Source organism: Haemaphysalis longicornis, unplaced genomic scaffold (assembly GCF_048455015.1).
Source record: "Haemaphysalis longicornis isolate Haplotype H1 unplaced genomic scaffold, Haemaphysalis longicornis Haplotype H1 scaffold_1, whole genome shotgun sequence".
Taxonomy (NCBI): Eukaryota; Metazoa; Arthropoda; class Arachnida; order Ixodida; family Ixodidae; genus Haemaphysalis; species Haemaphysalis longicornis.
Window position 1 is genome coordinate 91,096,593 of NW_027526203.1, and position 17,685 is coordinate 91,114,277.

The 17,685-nt window shown below is 50.4% G+C and overlaps 1 protein-coding gene and 1 non-coding gene across 2 annotated transcripts in view; both read right to left on the reverse strand.

Annotated features, from left to right (window-relative positions):
• LOC144140885 (tachykinin-like peptides receptor 86C) overlaps positions 1-17,685 on the reverse strand; it is a 691,763-nt gene that overhangs the window by 371,640 nt on the left and 302,438 nt on the right. The gene's annotated exons all lie outside the window — the stretch shown is intronic.
• On the reverse strand, positions 2,577-2,649 carry Trnaa-ugc (transfer RNA alanine (anticodon UGC)). Its single transcript is given in 2 exon segments — positions 2,577-2,609; positions 2,613-2,649. It is a non-coding gene; the product is annotated as a tRNA-Ala (tRNA).

The window sequence follows — 17,685 nt, forward strand, 5'->3', positions numbered from 1 at the left end:
TTGTGGCCACTTCTTGTATGTATTCCGGCTCGTAGCGAGTGTTCACAGGACGCCAGACGCGGCGTTTCTGGTCCCATCTTGTGGTAAACGTCTATTCGCCCGAGAACACCACCTGCTTCCAGCCGTCAACGCTGCAGGGGCTGTGCTCAGACGCAAACCTGAGACGTGCTGCTTTGTTGTCGTTGGATATAAGAGGCTTTTGCACGGCGACACGGCTCCTCAGTCTGGCTTTTGCCAACCTTCTTTTCACGGTACTCCGTGAAGATGAAACACCTGCAAGTTGAGCATGCTGCTGCGCAGTGCCAAACGGATTAGCATAAGCCGCGGCGACCAAAACTTCGTCTTCAATGGCGCTGGTAACGCGAGGGCGACGATCATGAGGGGCGTCAGAAATTCGCCCATACGCCTGTAAGCCTGAATTTGCCTATAAGCCTGAATAATGCGGGTCACTGTGTTCGTTGATCGGCCAGTTAATTCAGCGATTTCTCGCTGCGTATAAGACTTCAAGCATAATTCCACAATGCGCACACGTTCACTGTGAGGCACTCTTGACATGATGCGGCCTGCTGTGAAAAGAACAATGCAGCCGAAAAGGGCATTGAAAGGGGCGTATAAAAACTGACATCAGTGCTTTGTGCTCTCCTCTCGTTTTGCAGCGTCAAAGTGAAGCTGTGACCAATAGAAAGCAGTAGGCGATAACGGTTCCTTGGAAGAGAGCGTCATGCATATTTTCTTTTATTCTTAGCATATTGTTTTTAAAGCATAGCTTTCTACCTCTACCCCCCAATGGTTCTTTCGCGACCATTGGTGTCAACAGGAAACTCCCGCGGGCAAATAAAAGAAGTTACTGGCACCGCCAGGAATCGAACCTGGGACAAATAGACTAACGGAGTGAGAACCCGTTGTCTTACCGGTTGAGCTGCGAGCCCACGCTGGGACGGGAAAGGCAGGAAGTGCACTCACCAAGCACATCTGCGGGTTTACCCCCTGCGTTATCGCTGAATGCCACCTGATAGCGTCACGCGACCTCTCGCGCCGCTGTGTGCTCCGTCGACGGCACGTGTAGCGGCCATGTGCGGGCCTTGCGCATGCGCTTGGAGAGACAAAAATTTAAGGAAGCTCACAGCTACGCATGGCATCTCACTTCCAGTACGCCAATATGCTAATGCCTGTGGCCTCCCGTGTTCACCTAAAAAACCAGAGCTCCTTGCCGTACACCCTCACGCCAAACGACACCTCAAGGAAGACTGTAAGCCCGCTGCGGAATTCTCGTTTTGTTTACCGGCGGGACGCGAAGTTGAAAGCCGCGAGTGCATGCCTCGCGTTCCCTCCTTTTGTGCGGCGAGAGGAGGGGGTGCTTTTCCCGCGAACCTTTGTTGCGCTGGTATGCGGTCAGCTCTTCCCGTGGGTCGGGCGGCGGCCGTCCTTGGCCTCGGGAGGGGATTAGCCCCGACTCCCCCATTGTGCCGGCGAGCGCCCGTGGACAAAGGCGAGGCGGCGAGACGTTAATACGTTACTGTAAGGCGTTAGCCTAGACCGTTCTAAGCCGTCCGGCTTTGGCTTTGGAGCAGATACCGCCCGTTCAACCTAGTGGGGTGACTACTCCTCACGGTATGCGACTTTGTGTAGCCGAGGCCTTGCCTTGGCTTAGCGGTGGCAATAACGTTCGCGGGAAGCTGACTAGGAGTTGCATGAGAGAGATTATCGGGTCATGTGACCGCGGGGGTGACATGTTTACGATTGGTTAGCTCTTTTTGTGTGTGTGTTTTATTTGTTTGTAGGGGACCAATCGGGGCTTTGAGAGCTGATGTCACCCTGACGTCAGCCCGGATATCCGCCTGACATCATGTGCACTCTCGCACCAGCAGGGGCGCTGCCCAAATCCTATAAATGCTAGGAACCCCATTACCGGGGGTCGGATTTTACTTCTTGCAGGCGCTTCGCGCCATCGGCTATGCCGAGCGTCCTTCTAAGATCCACCACTTGGGTCCATTCTCGTTTGTAGGTACCCTGTACCTTCGGCTATGCCAAGAGTGGTAACGAGTTACCCCATTTTGTGTAAATATTGTAAATGTCTCTTGTAAATAGTATGCTGGTCCACGGCATGCTGGTCCACGGTAACCGACTGCGACCCTACACCTGCCGAGTGCAGAACATTGGCGTCATATTTCATGACGACCAGAACTTCGGAGAAGTCGAATACGAGCCCACGAAAATCGCTGCGGCTGAGGTTGCCCCAGTGCTCCCTGAGGAGAAAACCGTGCACCTACGCCCGGAGGATAGGGTCAGCATAAGCGAATTGTTTCAGCACTATGCCCACCTGTTTTCCGGAAACTTAAGAATCGCTAGGGTGGGAGAGCACAGGATTAAACTCATCGAGGGCGCGGAACTGAAGCGGAACCGTGATTTTGATTGATTTTGATTGTAGGGTTTTAACGCGCCGACGCAACGCAGGCGATGAGGCGCGCCGTAGTGGAGGGCTCCGGATTAATTTTGACCACCTGGGGATCTTTAACGTGCGCCGAAATCTCGTACACACCGGCGTTTTTGCTTTTCGCCTCCATCAGAAAAGCGGCCGCCGCGGCCGGGAATCGAACCCGGGACTTTGTGCTCAGCAGCGCAACGCCTTAGCCACTGAGCCACCGCGGCGGGTGAAGCGGAACCGTCTGTACCGCATGCTGGAGGCATTGAAGGGAGAGGGGACGAAGCAGGTGAATGAACTGCTAGAGCTAGGACTTATATACAGGTGCGAAAGTCCTTCCGCACACCAGTTGGTGTGCGTTTCGAAGAAAGATGGCACAATAAGAATGTGCGTCGATTATCGGAACCTAAACGCGATCACCGAGCCCGATGCTTTTCCTATGGGTTGCCCTCAGGAGTTGGTTTTGAAGGTAGGCAAGGCAAATTTCATCACCTTGATCGACCTACGACGCGGGTATTGGCAGGTACCACTGGCGGAGAGTTCTTAATTGGCTACCGCGTTCGTGTCGCACATGGGACAGTTCGCGTGGCGGGTGATGCCTTTTGGTCTGCGAAATGCAGCCGACAGCTTTCAGCGAATCATGAACCAGCTGCTCGCACCTCATGAGGGTTATGCTTGCGCCTACCTCGACGACATTGCCGTTTTCAGCGAGTCGCTGCCCGAGCACCTGCGGCAGTTAGACGCCGTGTTTGCGACGCCCGCCTCGGTGGGCCTCTCGGCGAACTTAGAGAAGTGTCAGATCGCGCAGTCTTCCATCCGCTACCTGGGTTACGTGGTGGGTTCCGGGAAGCATGGCTCCGACCCGGCAAAGCTAGAGGCGATCAAAGGGCTTCAGGTACCCCAGACTAAGAAAGAGCTCAGGAGCGCGCTGGGCCTGTGCGGATATTACAGGGACTATGTACCTAACTTTGCTGCCATCGCGAAGCCTCTGACTCAGTTGACGGCTAAAGGCACTCCCTCTCGCATCCCATGGTCTACTGAAGCCGATCATTCCTTCAAAATGATAAAACGTGCTCTCTGTGATGCCACCTCCTTGACAACACCCGATATCACCAAACCCTTTTGGCTGTTTACCGACGCGTCAGCCATCGCCGCGGGAGCCTGTTTGGCTCAACTGACCGACGACGGCAAGGAGCTGCCGATAGCATTTGCCAGCCACCGCTTCACGCCCACGCAATCGAGGTGGTCCACCATTGAACGCGAGGCATTCGCGGTGATTTGGGGTCTGAGGAAGTTCGATACTTGGGTATTTGGCGCCCAAGTCATAGTCGTGTCCGACCACAACCCACTCAGTTACCTCACCCAGACAGTACCGCAAGGGGCAAAGCTCACGCGTTGGGCCTTGGCATTGCAGCGGGATAACATTGTGGTAAAACACCGGAAAGGCGAGGCACACGCCAACGCGGATACCCTGTCCCGCCTTCGGAACGAGTGCTGGAATGAGGCGCAGTAACGGCTGTGACATACGCACTGGCCGGGGAACAGCGTGGGGAGGCCACCGGTGCCGGTGTGGGTGCGAGTGTGTGCGCGTAGACGAAAACGGAACACTAAAGAAGTGGCCGTATGAACAATCGTCTAGCCAGTGGCAACCAGTGTACCTCTGGTGTTTCTATGTGTTTTTTTTCTGTTCCTTTTGTCTAGCATTGCGGTATTGTTGTGTCAGGGTGTAGCGTGTCTCACGTTATATTGTGTCATTTTTAGTTTCAGTTCTAAGCCCTAAACTGCGTGAAAAGCAATAGCTACATGCAGTTGACTTTTATTATTTTTTTTTTTGTTCTGCTAATACTGAGTTCAAGTTATGGCAGAATCTTGGCATGGGTGTGTAAGCCCGCTGCGGAATTCTCGTTTTGTTTACCGGCGGGACGCGAAGTTGGAAGCCGCGAGTGCATGCCTGGCGTTCCCTCCTTTTGTGCGGCGAGAGGAGGGGGTGCTTTTCCCGCGAACCTTTGTTGCGCTGGTATGCGGTCAGCTCTTCCCGCGGGTCGGGCGGCGGCCGTCCTTGGCCTCGGGAGGGGATTAGCCCCGACTCCCCCATTGTGCCGGCGAGCGCCCGTGGACAAAGGCGAGGCGGCGAGACGTTAAGACGTTACTGTAAGGCGTTAGCCTAGACCGTTCTAAGCCGTCCGGCTTTGGCTCTGGAGCAGATACCGCCCGTTCAACCTATAGTTCATCTCACAAGCTACCTGCAGCACTGTGGAGGCTACATTGTTATCAATAGTGCGCCCACTGAGGGCGCCTAATCCGCCGTGAAGGGGGTCCTGAAAGGACACTCCCTTCTCCCCTCTCGGCAAGTGGCACCGCACGGCCCCGGCGCCTTTTGTCGCTTCCTTCGCGGTGAGTTAGGCGCCCTGAGGGGGACAACAATGTAGCCTCCACAGTGCTGCATGTAGCTTGTGAGATGAACTATAGTGGGGTGACTACTCCTCACGGTATGCGACTTTGTGTAGCCGTGGCCTTGCCTTGGCTTAGCGGTGGCAATAACGTTCGCGGGAAGCTGACTAGGAGTTGCATGAGAGAGATTATCGGGTTATGTGACCGCGGGGGTGACATGTTTACGATTGGTTAGCTCTTTTTGTGTGTGTGTTTTATTTGTTTGTAGGGGACCAATCGGGGCTTTGAGAGCTGATGTCACCCTGACGTCAGCCCGGATATCCGCCTGACATCATGTGCACTCTCGCACCAGCAGGGGCGTTGCCCAAATCCTATAAATGCTAGGAACCCCATTCCCGGGGGTCGGATTTTACTTCTTGCAGGCGCTTCGCGCCATCGGCTATGCCGAGCGTCCTTCTAAGATCCACCACTTGGGTCCATTCTCGTTTGTAGGTACCCTGTACCTTCGGCTATGCCGAGAGCGGTAACGAGTTACCCCATTTTATGTAAATATTGTAAATTTATCTTGTAAATAGTACTGCCCATAAACTCCAAGTTATATCGTACCCAAGCCTGCGTCTAATGGCTTCCGGAATCCAGCTACCACCGAACCCATCGACTCCTCGACGGCCGCCTCCGGCGGCTTAACAGATCGTCGGCCGCACTGGCGAACATCTCGTCTGGTCCTCATCGGCCGCACCGGCGAACATCGCGTCTGGTCTTCACCGGCTGACGGCGGTACCAGCGGATCCACCTTTGGGGGAGGAGTGCGAAGGAAAACTTTACTAAGACGTTCAAATACTCCTTGATGGCCAGGCTGTCACTCCCAACCCCAGCATCAAGATCCTGGGTTTAAACCTCCAGGCCAACACAAAGAGTGACGAATCCTTGCAGCGCCTCAAACACAGCAATAATAAAATCATACACATGATCAGGCGAGTTGCCACCAAGAAATGACGCCTCATGGAAGCCGATAATTCAAGCTTTTGTCTCTCTAGAATGACTTACGTCACCCCCTACATCACCCCCTAAGGAGGTTATAAAGATGCTTGACATAATGATTGGAAAGGCGGTTAAGCAGGCCATTGGTTTTCCCATGAGTGCGTCCACGGGAAGGCTGGTTAGGATGGGGCTCCACAACACGGTGGAAGAGCTGACACTCTCCATCTTCTTAACCAGAAGCTCCGATTGAGCAGAACTGCTGTGGGTCGCTGCATCCTTCACCAGATTGGCTGGGCAGCACGGAATGTCACTTTTGTAATCTACTCCCCCAATCTTGGCGACAAGAACTAAAGATGCTCCCTTTACGTAAAAATCTGGACCCTCCACACCACCAGGGTCGCCGCCAAATACGGGCTCAAGCGCTCAACACCACCCTCTGCGGAGATCATGCAGTTATCCACACAGACGCCTCCCAACCTCGAGGCGAGTAGTACGCGCTCATCGTGGTTACCGCCAGAACAAACGTCCTATGTGTGCCTCACTCAATACCCACGACATGACAGCTGAAGAAGAGGCAGCCATCGCGTTGGCTCTCCCTCAACCAGGGGTTTGGTAGGTAGTCAACGATTTGCAACAAACCTACCGGAACTACCTGTCGGCGTGAGTTTCTCGAGCTGCAGTGAGTGTGCTAAAAAAACACTCACCCACTGGTTACATTCAGCTCATCTGGATGGCCGCTCGCGCTTGCATGGAGGGGAAGGAAAACGCCCACAAACAAGCCTGCGTTTTACCCGCTAGGCTATGGAACTACACGAGTACAGTCACCCGCTTGTCACGTGCGAGGATATAACCGAGCTTTATCGCTTTCAGGGACAGACCCTACTCTCGCCCCACCCTGACCTTTCCATGGAAGGACAAATAATCCGGCTCCTTCCTATACCCGAGGCGTCTTCACTTAATGCACCCGAATCGGTACGACGCTGAATGTAAATTTTGCTCAGAAGTAGAAACACTCCGACACATAATTGGGGTTAGCAAATTTAGCCCTGAGCAACCCTCCTTTTTTCCCGTTAACAATCTAACAACATCAATGGGAGATGCTGCTGTTCAGCCCCGTTGTGCGTTCAGCTGGTGGACAGATCACAGGTGGCGCGGACTGCAAATGGGCTTCAGTGAAGAAAAAATCCCTCTCCTGGGCCGCCCTCTGGGCCGTTCAGAAATCTGCATAAAAGTATTTCCGCCTGCTGCTCCCCAATTTCATCCTCCTCTAGTGCCTCCTCCAGCTACTCCTCCTCATCCTCTTCCCCCCTCCTCCTCTCTATCCTCCTACACCATCTCTGCTGCCGATCTCGTCGTTTCCGTCCGCGGTTTCAGAGACGGAGACGTGAGATCGTCTGACACCGGGCTTGAACTTCTTTTAATTTTATAAAAAGAGTTTGCACTCATGTGCTTCACCAATACAACTCAACCAGCCACCGTTCATGACTCATGCCGTGATTTAATTTTAACAAAGAATATCTCTTTCAAGTATAAAGGATGCAGTTAAGTGCATTTCACTTGTCTCTGGTTTCACTACTTGTAAAGCCAAGTGAGTGAATTTTACGTGACGTGGTATGCGTAATCGCTTTGGGTGCAGTGTGCACCTTTGCATTCCAAACACATTTACAGGGTGGATTGGCGCGTTTTTTACGGTACTTATATGTTTTCATTGTGGTAAGGCAAGCATAGCGGCGCTGTGGCGATCACTGACGTAGCTGAAAGCATAATAGTGCATTACCTACCGTGAGGCACTGTCAGAATTAGAGGCAGAAGCAGTAAATAAAAAAAATGCGGTCAGCCAGTGTCTCAGATATATTTATTTGTGTGGAAGATTGAACGTTACCGATATTTCGCGACGCCCTATTATTGCCAAACTGGAAGGCTTGCGCAAATGCGCATAAGAGCATTGCAGCCAGTGATAAAACTTATCGCTGGCCATGCGGTAAGCCATACTGAAGACTTCTGAGGTAACAATTTGTACCAGCCGCAAAGGAAAGAAGCCAGCAATGGTGCACACGGGGGATGCAGATGGGTATAGGAACACCTGACCCCTCCCTTTACTTCTCGATTGCTTCGCTGCAAGGCGCAACCGCCTCCCGGGGAGCCGCTGCGGTGGCCGCTCGCCTGTTGCGAGTCAAATTGGGGCGCGGTAGTACAGCCTCCCAAATTTTTATTAATATAGCGGGAGCGACGACCGACCGTCATTTTAGCGCCTTATCCCGGTGTTCTGCAGCGAGAGTACGCGCACGCGCATAGGGCTATCTGCTGTATGTGTGTCGTCTGCTGCGCTGTTTCCTTCAGAGTGGTACACCCCCTGCCACTGCATCTGAAGGACTGTGCGCCACGCTAATTGTCTACCTTTGGTGGTAGCGAAACGGCCTTGCATGATAACAAAAACAGGGGCTGTGTTGCCCTGAGAAGAAGAGGGGAGCAGACGACGCTCCCACAACAGATATTTCTGTGCGCGTGCGCGTACCCTCGCCTATTTTGCCGGTGAACACCGCGATAAGGCGCTGATATAGCCGATCGGTCGTCGCTCCGGCTATATTATTAAACATTTGGGCGGCTGTACGCTTCAGTCACAACCGCTCGATGGAAAGGTTTCCATCGTGTGGTCGTGCTTCAGTTATCGTCTGCTAGCAAAACTTTCCAATGTCGCGTTGCATGACCGTTCGCTTCATTTATCGTCAGCTTGGCAAACCGTTTTTTTAGGAGTTTCCTGCCATCATTCTTGCGAAAACTTTAATCGCAGGATAGTATATAATCAACGGCGTGTGTCTATTATTGGAGGCGATCTTTGCGCATTTCAACGGGTGTTCAGCGTCTTTGTCGTCTGGCAAGAAGAAGGGGATCAAGGGAAGGAAAGATTGAGACCGAAAGAAGCAGCGTGACGCCATAAGGAGGATGAAGGTGTAGAGTCCATAAAAAAAAAACGACTGTGGAGAGCTTCGTCAAACAATAGCTGTGAAGAGCAAAGTGAAATAAATGAAACAAGTTTGAAAAGCTGTGGTTGTTGCTATTCCTTTTGGGTGACTTGCCCGCAATTGAGAGCTTTGAGGGCTCGGTTTTTGAAACTCACAAAATTGCGAATTGGAAAAGTAAAAGTTTCAGAATAATGCGTGACACATGAACGTGATGGCACAGCCGGGAGGCTGTGCTGTGGAGGCTGTGCTGTGTGCCAGTCTTCTTGCTGACGAGTTCACTACGAAATGAAAGAGAAGAAACTGACGCAAACACGGTATAGCAGAAACGAAGCCGGTCGAATAACAAAGTTCATGCCGAAAGACCCAGGAATGAAACCGAGGTAACAATTATCGCAAGTACAACCAACAGTTGTTAATACGTATCGCAAGTACAATGTACCAGTTGTTTTTATGAATCGCCAAGCTTTCGCCGTCAAATCACGTAAACAGATTGAAGTGCTTCTATGAAATTGCGTATCTGAAAGCGGACGAAGGGTTTCGATAATATCGAGCAGCAATTACGTTGAATATGGGGCATGTCCATCACCCGCTTTCTTTTTTTGCCAGTCGGCCTTAGTCACGCGACTGCATTGTCTGCCACCGACGACAGAAATTGGGAGAAACTGCTTCTTAGGACGGCGAAATTCGAACAAAAAGCTCATAAGAACGCCTAAAAAAAAAATATATCAACTTTGTAGTGAAATACAGATTAATAAAACAAAAGCGCGATAAAGTGAAGTAGTTGGAGTTGCTTGCCCCCCGTAGCCACCAGTGCAACTGTGGAACGATTCTGATGGAGGCGAAAAGCAAAAACGCCCGTGTGTTCGAGATTTCGGCGCACGATAAAGATCCCCAGGTGGTCGAGATTAATCCGGAGCCCTCCACTACGGCGCGCCTCATCGCCTGCGTTGCGTCGGCGCGTTCAACCGTACACAATCAACTGTGGAACGAGAGACGCCACGCCCTAGTCGCGCCTCCTTGCCCTGGCCCGCTTACGTCACTCCAATATTCAGCAAATAGCGTGAATTGCATTTTTAAAGCGCTTGAACTCCGCCTCGAAATATTACCATTACGCTACGTGGGCGTCGCTAGAGCTCGTGTTCCCGAGTTTCGCTCAATCGCGAGCCTTCTGGAATAGCACCCCAGTGCAACTGTCGTCTGCTAGGGTGTTCGCACTATCGCGACACAATACCTTCCCTCTGGTAATCAACCGGCTGCAACGTCGATTTCTCCTGCGTCTTGTTTACTGCAATGAAGGCTAAGGAATTACAAGCGGAACGGGGTCGCGTCGCACATTCGGGAACACCCTAGCAGACGACGCGGTTGCACACCATCTGCGCACGTCAAGTGCGCAATCTATTGCTCGTTTGGCCGCTTTCCGTAGTGACAAGGCGCTGACCCACTCGTCGGTCGACGTCCCACAGTGGAACCCCGCTGACACGTTCCCCGGACTTACGACCACCCGCTTCTTACGACGGATCAGCACGGTCCCGGGAAACTCCCTACAGAACCAATGCATTAAAAACCCCAATCATATCACGCTCGGGTGCACGCGGTTCGCTTCGTACTACAGACCCTGGTTCGGATAAGCCGGCGCTTTTCGCATATTTTACACCGCTTCACCGCCTCGTCTCGACCTTTCTTTATTCTGAACGCCCGTTTTACGCTCCTTGATGTGCAAGGTCGGCATGCGGGCCAGACATCTTGCTGAACCGACCCATGCAAGCAGCCGGGTATTCGAGAGCGGGAGTTAACCTTCGACGTCCAACGCGACAGCAGTACGCCAACGCGCCAACCGCGAGAAGTTGAGGTGGGAGGCACACTGTGGATTTGAAGCTCCCATCGAGCCGCCCACGAAGGCGAAAACACATACGACACAACCACACGGCGATTATTGAACCCCCGCTTTTCCCGCCCACTCGATCCAAAATTCTTCCTTTCACACGCTCTCTCTCCCTATGTTTCTGCTCTCTGCTTATAAGTGTCTTTCAAAGCCGCGTCTTTGACTCCGCTCCTTTATTTGCTGTGGGTGCCTCGATTCACGCCCGCCCACCTCAAGGGTGGAGAAACGCATGCGTTGTCGCCGCCACTTTGCGTCACTCTCTGGCCGCCGCAGCAAGTCACTTTAGCAAGACCACGCTAGAATTTTCGCCCCAACAGTTTTTCTCAGACAGTTTGAGTCTTCTTATCTATTTCGTAATTCTGGATCCTGTGGGAAAATGAAACAAACAATGCGTATAGCACTTTGACCCGATACCGGTGGCGTGGACCGGTCAAGGTGTCTCTACCCTGTGTGAGAATGCCGTCATTTTTCATCTCCGCTTTGTGCTACGTTCTTTTCGCTTAGGGCAGTTCGTTAGGGCAATTTTACACTTGCCTTTTACCCTCTCAATTTCATCGACCAGATCGACCTTATAGCGCTCGCACAAGGCACGGAGCGGCCTGGCGGGCTATAAATAGCGTTGGACAGCGCAGGTGTCTCGTACACACAAAACACAAGTTAGCCTGAATGGGAGTTTCTTGGCTGGAATACGTCTTTTAAACTCCTCACGACAGGCGGCCTGCTCCCACGTGTGGTAGTATGATGGTGGAAAAACTGCCACTTTACACCGGGGGCCACAAGCCGTCGTAAATAAGCGCATTTACCACGGTTGTACCTCTTCACAAAACGCAGTATCTGGCTGTGATTACTGCGTTTGTCCTAATGGGAGTATTAAAAACTCCCACGCCACCTCCATTTCCTTCTCCTCCTCCTTCACCCCTTCCTCCTCTACGCGTCCTTACAAAATGGCTGCCAGTTGGTGTCGTGTGTCGTGTGAGCTCCAGCGTCCCCGAAAATTTGTTGCCAGTGTGAACTTGCGGCCGGACGAACGGATGTGAAGTGCTTCCCAACAACCGAAGCTCGTTGCGAACATTGTGGAACCAGCCTGGACTGACGTGCGACGGACTGCAACGTCGCCTCCGAGTCACTGACCTTCGAGCCGACGGAATACGCCAGCGAGCCGACGCGAGGCCTAAATGCAGTGATCGCTGAGAGTGGCTCGTTAAAAACAACGCGGTTGTGCCTCTGCGAGGTGGTTGAAGGTAAGATTTTCACGTTTTTCATTGTACGCAACATTTTGGGAGACTTGTGCCCCTTCTAGCGTCAAATAAACTCAACGTGTTTCCCGCGCCACTGCACGGGCGATTCTCCGCCACTGGAGGTGAGCGTTGTGCGTGAAAGACGGCGCCATGCCCGGAACATCATTGGGGAGGCCGAACGGTGTGAAAGCAATGCGTATTTGCGCGGGTCTCGAGCAGAACACTCACTCATTCACACTCGCAAGCAGAATGAAAACTGTCCGAACTCTGGACGGCTGTTGGGCGTTTTTGTCAGGCTGTGTCTGTGGCTTACTGGCAGGCGAGGGTGAAGTTGGCCGGTCAAACGTCGCAGTGCGGCCGCTTTTCTTGAGAAGTAGGTGTGGTGCCAGCCGCGCCTGCTACGAGGAGGGTGACTACCGCGTGCCGCCGGCGATTAATTGCTTTCACTGGAAAGGGAGAAGGTCGGGGCCCCGTGGGAGCTCTCCGTACGCTAGGCGCGTGTAACTATAACCAGCAAACGCCATTCGAGGGAGCATTCTGTAGAGTCGACAGACGACCGCTTATTTTATTTTTTTTTTTGAAGAGGGGCAGGCGCAGGCGTCACACCGACCGAAATTTTTCCTTAACTTTCGGTGAGGGGAGAAAGGGCCAGTGCGGGGGGTAAAACCTGAAGCTCGTTCCCAGAACACTACACACAAGGAAAAGAGGGAAAGGAAGCATTTTGAGAAGTTGGTCGCCACAAGGGTCGCGCACCTTTTTGAACAGCAGAACACTTCGGTTTGACGAACTAGTGAGCGCAGGTGTCTCGGACAGAAGTGCAATTTTGCGTAGCTTTAAACAAACATTCAGACATTACAGAAAGTTGGACACAAGAGTGACAAGTTCAGCGTCTTTACAGTGTCGTTTCTTTTTTTTTCAGGTCAGATGCCCAATATGCTTATGTATTTGTTACCGCAGATTTAAAGCGCTTTGCTATCCCTCTAATGAATGTGCTGCTGTGGCTTCCAGAAGAACGTGCCAGGGTGTGCGGCAACGTCAGCGTTCGGGAGGCAGGTGCAAGCAAACAGCGCACCGACGACATGTTGACCTCATTGTTTGCAAATGGCTTAAATTTTTTCGTTGAGGAGTGTTGTAGTAGATGAAGTTCTTACCAAGATACCTTGTGTTCTCGATGTAGGTGTTTTGTTGATTCAGTGTTTTTATTGTCTTATTAACGTGTTCACACGTATATCGTATTCATGTAATTTTTATGCAATAAATTGACTGTGCAGAAAACAAACTTTTCACGTTTCGCCATTCAAAGTTTGAAGCGGAAAAAGACTATAAATTACGTGATCCCCAACGAAAAATAAAAACGCGGCCTGTGCCCTTATTAAGAACTCCCAAATGCAGTAATAAATTCCACTGCAGCGCATATATAAGAAGCGCACAAAAACACACACAAAAAAAAAACCTCGAATGCAGGTCAACACTGCTCCCAATGCGCCCCCTGAAAACTCCCAGTTGGAGGAAACAATACACTCCCAATGGTACCTATGGAAACTCCCGTTGTAGTGGCAGTAAAATGAAACTCCCATTTGCTACTGAAAAAACTGCCGAAATAATGGGAGTAAGGCGAAACTCCCATTGGAAGGAGTTTTGAAAACTCCGAATTGGTACTGAGTTATGACACAAGCCATTTACTCCCATTCCGGCTTATTTGTGTTCTGTGTGTAGCGCACCGCGCTTTTCTGGCCGGCTAGCCCGGATGGCGAGAAGAGGAGGGATGCACAACATAGGTGTTTCTCTTTTTTAACTTAGAATTTGAGCTAAATGTTCGCAAATCACGCGAGAGCGCGCTAAATATAGTAATGTAAACAAGTTTTAGCACACCTGTCCCGTGAGATCGTTACTAATCCGGCGTTTTTCTCGCGGTCCCTTGAAAGTCGTATTATCGGGGTTCCGCTGTATAAAAATATGGCGGCTGTGCGTATTAGAAAATAATAGAATTTTCAAGGTGGTGATGTGTCTCGTTTGACTTTTTTTACAGCAAAGCGTTTTACCTCTACCCCCCAAGCGTTCTTTCGCGACCGTTGGTGTCAACAGAAAAGTCCCGGGAACAAATAAAAGAATTTACTGGCACCGCCAGGTATTGAACCTGGAACGAATAGAATAACAAAGAGAGAGCAAATTGTCTTGCAGATTTAGCTACGAGTCCAGGCAGAGACGGGGATGAAAGGTGGTGCCCTCACCAAGCACACCTACGGGTTTAGCCCCTGAATTCTCGCTCAATGACACGTGATAGCGTCACGCGACCTCTCGCGCCGCTGTGCGCTCCGCCCACGGCACGTCTAGCGGCCCTGTGCGCTTGCGCATGTGCTAGGAGTTACAAAATTTGAAGGAATCTCACGCCAACGCATGGCATCTCCCTTCTAGTACGCCAATATGCTTAAGCCTGTGGCCTCTACTGTTCACGTAAAAAATCACAGCTCCTTGTCGTCCGCCCTCACGCCAAACGACACAACAAAGAACACATTGGAATGACGGCCTGGCCATGAAGGAATACTCCTTCATGGCCAGGCCGTCACTCCAAGCCCCAGCATCAAGAACCTGGGCCTACATCTCCCGGCCAACAGCAAGCGTGACGTATCCTTGAAGCGACTCAAACACAGCATCAATCAAATCATACACATAATCAGACGACTTGCCACAAGAAGCGAGGCCTCAAGGAATCCGATACCTTTCAATTAATTCAAGCTTTTGCCTCTTTTATTTATTTATTATACCTCACAGGCCCATTGAAGAGCATTGAGTAAGGGGGGGTTACATTTTTGAAAGAACATAAAAAAAATAGTGGGGAAAAAGAAGAAAAGACAAGTGCACAATATAGAGTTTGGGTAATTGGCTTACAGACGTAAATGAAACACGTCATACACGTTTCTAACAGACAATGATCACAAACGCACAGGGTTTTTGTGGAATAAAAAACATCACAAAAACACAAATACAAGGGGGAAACACCCATAAACAGTAACAATATTATTCTAGCAATTCATCATTACACAATTACTAAGAAAAATGTCGGTGCAGATTTTCGCTAAAGCTATCTTGACTGAGTACGGATGCAATTTGGTCAGGAAGATCATTCCAGTGCATGATTGCTCGAGGCAATGCTGCCGATGAATTGAAAGCAAGCGTCTTGCCAAAAAGTCGCGTGAAACTATGACTATTATGAAGGCGTCGTGACGTACGTACTGGGGCGTTAAGAGGAAGCGGGTTAGGTTTAACGCGAACTATGTATTTATGAAAAAGGCATAATAGCGCGATAGTTTTTTATATAGCGCATAATAGCGCGATAGTTACTTAAATCAAACTCTTTTGGGTAACGCTAAGATGACGATCGCACTTGCGTGTAATAAATCTGGCGGCTCTGTTTTGAATAGATTCCAGCTGGACGATTAGGTAGTTTTGGTGAGGGGACCAGATTGCCGACGCGAATTCTAGCTGTGAACGAATAAAGGTTAGATGCGCATGTTTGCGGACAAGGGCTGGTGCGCATCGTAAATGTCGTCGCAGATAACCGAGCGATTTAGAAGCCTTAGCGCAGATGGCGGAAATGTGGGTACTCCAAGAGAGATTAGGTGTTAGATGAACACCAAGATATTTATAGGAAGCGGCTTGCGAAACTGCACTGTGGTTGATGGAATAAAGAAAATCTGAATTATCGTGTTTCCGACTAAAAGACATTACTTTGCATTTACTCAAATTAAGTGACATTTGCCATGTATTACACCAATTGTAGATTATGTTTAAGTCATTTTGTAAGGAAAGGTGGTCGTTAAGGCTAGTAATCGTACGATATATAATACAATCGTCAGCAAAGAGTCGTATCCGTGATGAGATGTTGAGGGGCAGGTCATTTATGTAGATCAGGAACAGTAACGGGCCCAGGACGCTCCCATGGGGAACTCCAGAAGTAACATCAGTGAGGTGTGAAGAAAAGTTGTTGACCACGGTAAATTGTTGGCGCATAGACAGAAAGTTCCGAATCCATGATAAAGCTAAAGAATCCAGGCAAAGGGCTGGTAATTTTGTAATGAGGCGGGAATGAGCAACACGGTCGAATGCGAGAATCTCTTACGTCAACCCCCGGTCTTCTATATATAAAGCATAAAGCATTACATAGAGCAAAACGATGCTCTATATAATGATTAAAAAGGTGGTTGAGCCGGCCCTTGGTCTTCCCATGAGTGTGTCCTCAAATAAGCTGCTTATCAAGGGTCTCCACAACACGGTGGAAGAGGGCATTAGGGCATCTTTCTAACCAGAAGCTACGATTGAGCAGAACTGCGGTAGGTCACCGCATCCTTCACCAGATTGGCTGGGCAGCCCAGAATGTCACTCCGCTTGATGTACACCCGGACCCTTGGCGACAAAAACTAAAGATGCTTCTTTTTCCTAGAAATATGAACCCCTCATACGACGAGGGCCGCCGGCAAGTACGGGCTCACGCGCTCAACACCACCCTCGGTGGGGATCATGCAGTTATCCACAGGCGCGTTCGAACGCGGAATAAGTAGAGTACGCCATCATCGCGGCTACCTCTAGAACTAACCTCCTTCGCCTTACCTTGACTCTTGCAGAGAATAACAAATTATCCTATGGCTCATAAAATCCGGCTCCTTCCCACACTCGAAGCGTCTCCACTTATTGCACCCGAATCACTACGACGGTGAATGTAAATTTTGCTCAGAAGTAGGAACAGAAATCTGTAGGCCGTTCAGAAATCTGTATAGAAGAAATTTCTCCTCCACTTCCTCCTCCACCTTCGTCTCTGCGTCAATCTCGTCGCCTCCGTCCTCGGCGGCAGCGACGAAGTAAGATCGTCTAACACCGGGTTTGAGCTTCCTTTTTTAATAAAAAAAGAGCTTCCACTCATGCGATACACCAATACAACTCAACCATGCATCATCCATCATGCATTGATTTAACCTTACCAAGAATATCTCTTTGAAGTAATAAAAGGTGTGGCTAAGGGCATTTCACTTCTCTCTGGTTTCACTGATTGTAGAGCGACGTGCGTGAATTTAGGTGACGTCGCATGGGTAATCGTTGTGGGTGCCGTTTTCAACTTTGCTTTCCAACCACATTCACAGGGTGTATTGGCGTGATTTTTTTAATCACCGCGAGTACTTATCTTTTTTTAAATTAAAGAGTTTTCTTTATATTGATTGATTGATTGTAGCGTTTAACGCGCCGACGCAACGCAGGCGATGAAGGGCGCCGTAGTGGAGGGCTCCTGATTAATTTCGACCACCTGGGGATCTTTAACGAGCGCCGAAAGCTCGTGCACACGAGCGTTCTTGCTTTTCGCCTCCATCAGAAAAACGGCCGCCGCAGCCGGGAATCGAACCGGCGTCCTCGTGCTCAGCAGCACAACGCCTTAGCCGCTGAGCCGCCGCGGCGCGTAGTTTTCTTTATTCATGCACGAAATAACTACACAGCCGTGGTCAAGGGCGTACCCAGGGAGGCGGGTTTCGTTGATAGAAAACCCCCCGAAATTTTCTGAGGCCCCTCTGCATTTTGACCTTTTTTTGTGCACGCGGTTCATACCCATAGGTATATTAATATGTAAAAAACGGCAAGAAAATTAAACAACACAATGAAATTATGTTTGCGTTCTGGGTATCTAACTTCTTACTTTTCTTTTTTTTTTGGCGGCGGCGTATAACGTCCAGAAAAATATTCCTGGCTGGTCCATGGTGAGTCGTGAGCGAAAAAAAAAACAGTAGTGCTGAAGCCTAAGCAGGCATACAAACAATGCCCGAC